We start from the raw sequence: 3,138 nt of genomic DNA, 5'->3' as shown, positions 1-3,138 counted from the left end.
CAGAAAAATAAAATCACAATGGTCGATCACACAGCTTTTTAGGTATCCCGTGTATTAATTCAATCTATACTGATTTAAAGGGGAAAAAGATAATTAAATACACACATACATATACACTTCAAAAAGCCAAAATTCCTAATGGTTATTGAACAAGAAGTAGCACTAGATGTATTGTAGTGTCTGTCTGAATGAAGCTGATCAAATATGAGTAACTTCTATTTTTCATGCATTTTGTTAGACATTAAGATAGAAAGATGAAGAGAGGAGGACACCTTTTATCAGGAGAGAATCGACATTTTTTTTTCACTTTTAAAAAATCTTTTATTTTATATTGGAGTATAGTTGATTAACAACACTGTGTTAATTTCAGGTGTACAGCAAAGTGATTCAGTTATGCATATACATGTATCTATTCTTTTTCAAATTCTTTTCCCATTTAGGTTGTTACATAATATTGAACAGAGTTCATTCCCTGTGCTATACAGTCGATATCTTTTGTCATGAGAGAATCACATCAAAACAGATTCGTAGGTCTCCGTTTGCCGATGTCTTACAAAGGAGCAACAGGAAGCTGGGACTCAGAGTGGTAAAGAAAAGGTCTGAAAATAAATCTGCCCTTTATTCCTGTAATATGTCTGATTCAGCACTTTTGCCCCCTAGATTTTCCTTAGAGGTGCAGACAGTGTTCCTTTCTTTGACAAAAGCCCATTTTCTTCACCTTTCCTAAGTCTTTTGTTTCTTTTACTGGTCACAAGTAATGAGAACAAAACATTTGCTCTTTACTGAGTGTTTATTGAGTGCCAAGCATTTTATATAAGCGGCCTTCTCCAGTTTTCACAACAGCTCTGCGAGATTTGTATTTTCTCTATTTTATAGATTAAGGAAACTTAGAGACTCAAAGTTATTAATACCTTGAAATGGATCTTACCACTATCACATGGCAGAGATGGTCTTCACACCCGTGTGTGTTGAACTCCAGAGCCTATGATGTGCTTAAGCAAATTGTTAATCTACTGCCTCAAGACAGAACATTTTGAAATGCAGGTCACTGTGATGTTTACTAAAGTCTCACTTCTCGGCTTCATATCTTGACTGTCTTTTTTGTTTGTTTGTTTGTTTTTTGTTTTTTGGTCTTGTGACTAGTCATATAGATTAGGGCTAATTTGCATGACTATTTAACTCAGGAGTTAATAAATATTAACTCTCTACTGCTCTTTGCTTTTAGAGGATCTAACATTCAAAAATGCTATTATAGATGCAGGAAGTAAAAGTAACATGAAAATATTTAGAAGTTGCTGAATTATGGGTCTTTTGTGAAGGACAGATTTGATTTGCCTTTGTCTCTGTTTCTGCCAAAGGAAGACTAAGGACACATGATGCCTAGACTGGTTTTGATGCCTATTAGATGGATTTCTCCTGAGAAGTTTAGATAATCTCTGATATTTATATAGTGGCAATCATATCCCTGGCACTTAGCAATAGCCAGAAAGAGATTAGATAAAAGACCCTTAAGAGATTAGTGTAATGTAACCCAGACTTTGATGCATCTGTTCTCTGTTGGCTTTCGAAGTCAGGCCCCACATGCTATTTTTCCCAGGAAATACAAGGGACAATTTCAGGGTCCTCTACTATGACTGTTTTTTCTGTTGCATTGTTTTTTAATGTTATTGTCTTGGTGCCTCGATCTTCCTTGACGTAAAATGTTTAAACACTCAATTTCCTTTTATTTTGTAAATTCACTATCCTCATATGAGGGCTCTTTAAATATACCTCAAACTATGACCACTATTGAAACAGACCTCTATCTTAATCAGTTTTTAAAGAAAAAAATATGATTAATTAATTTCACCTCCTCATGCTCAGACTCCATTCACATTTTTCCCAGAACACTCCATTTCTCTTCAACCCATTCTGTTTCTCTTCAAACCAGAATGATTGGGGCAAAAAGGATGCTTGGTGATTGGTTGAAAGTGTTGGGATAAAAAGGAAGCCTTTCCACATTTCTTTGATTATTTTTACAGATTGCCCAATGTTCCGTTTTAAAGACGACTCCATTTCTTAAAAGCCTGAGAGTGATTGCTTATACTAATCCTAATGTACATCTAAGAATACTGGCCTCTTGGCCCAGTTTCTGTGTTTGAAACTGAATGCACATTGAACCCTACCAGGTCCCTGCCTGCTCTCCCACTCCCTCAAACACCCATGAACACGCATACACACAGATTTTTTTTTTTCATCAGCATATGTTCCCTAAGGTTCAAAGCATCCTGTTAAAAGACCCACACCCATTTCTTAACCACTAGTACCCTTCCTGGTGTCAAAAGGAGTGCACTCAACCCATAGGCGTTTCTTACAAAGACAATTTAAAAAAAAAAGTATGTTTATCTTAGTTTACAACCAGTTTTTCCTATACAATATATTTAGTTTTATGTCCAGTTCATATTTTATAATCTCAATCCTTGGAGCACTTCCTATCTGAAACAATGTCTTTGATGAAATATGACATGGATTTTGAAATCTAGTAATATTATAATTGTAACTTTCCATTGGCCTATTCTTTGATGTTGGCCACCTCTTCATTTTCATTTTAAATGTTATTAACTAATACTAGTCAAAGAAAGTAAAGTTACTAAGAGGAATTTAAAATCACTGAAAGAAAATTATTCTGAAAATTCTCTTAGGAAGAAGAGGGAGGCAAAATAGAACTGCCTCCTCTGAGGTTTGAACTCAGGACCTTCAGATTATGAGACTGACACACTGCCTACTGCACTAAGGAGGCAGGTTAGAGGTACTGCCCCTGTGAACACTCCTCTCCTGACACAAACAGACAACGTTTTCCTTTGAAGATGGAAAACAGGTAGAATACTAGAATCGAATGTCTTTTATGGTTTTCAAAGTATATTTCATTGATTGGCTCGAATTGTCTTTCAAAATTGAAGTTGCTTTAATTATATAGATGGAATTTTCTACTGTAGAGATGCATACACTAAGATAAAGTTAACTAGTGTTTTTATATGACCTTTCCCTTATATTAAGCTTCTTGCCCTTAAAAGATCCAGGAAAGGACTAAGGAAATGGCAGGAACACTTTCTGGAGGAGGGTGGGTTGCAAAATGTTGCTTATTGTCCTGATATTTAA

The 3,138-nt window shown here is 35.4% G+C and overlaps 1 non-coding gene across 1 annotated transcript; it reads right to left on the bottom strand.

Annotated features, from left to right (window-relative positions):
- Positions 1–2,706: 2,706 nt before the first annotated feature.
- TRNAM-CAU (transfer RNA methionine (anticodon CAU)) lies at positions 2,707–2,779 on the bottom strand. The gene has a single exon. It is a non-coding gene; the product is annotated as a tRNA-Met (tRNA).
- Between the last annotated feature and the right edge of the window lie 359 nt (positions 2,780–3,138).

The sequence above is a fragment of the Mesoplodon densirostris genome, chromosome 13, assembly GCF_025265405.1.
Source record: "Mesoplodon densirostris isolate mMesDen1 chromosome 13, mMesDen1 primary haplotype, whole genome shotgun sequence".
Taxonomy (NCBI): Eukaryota; Metazoa; Chordata; class Mammalia; order Artiodactyla; family Ziphiidae; genus Mesoplodon; species Mesoplodon densirostris.
The sequence above is the reverse complement of the archived record's forward strand: the minus strand, read 5'-3'. Positions and strand labels throughout refer to the sequence as shown.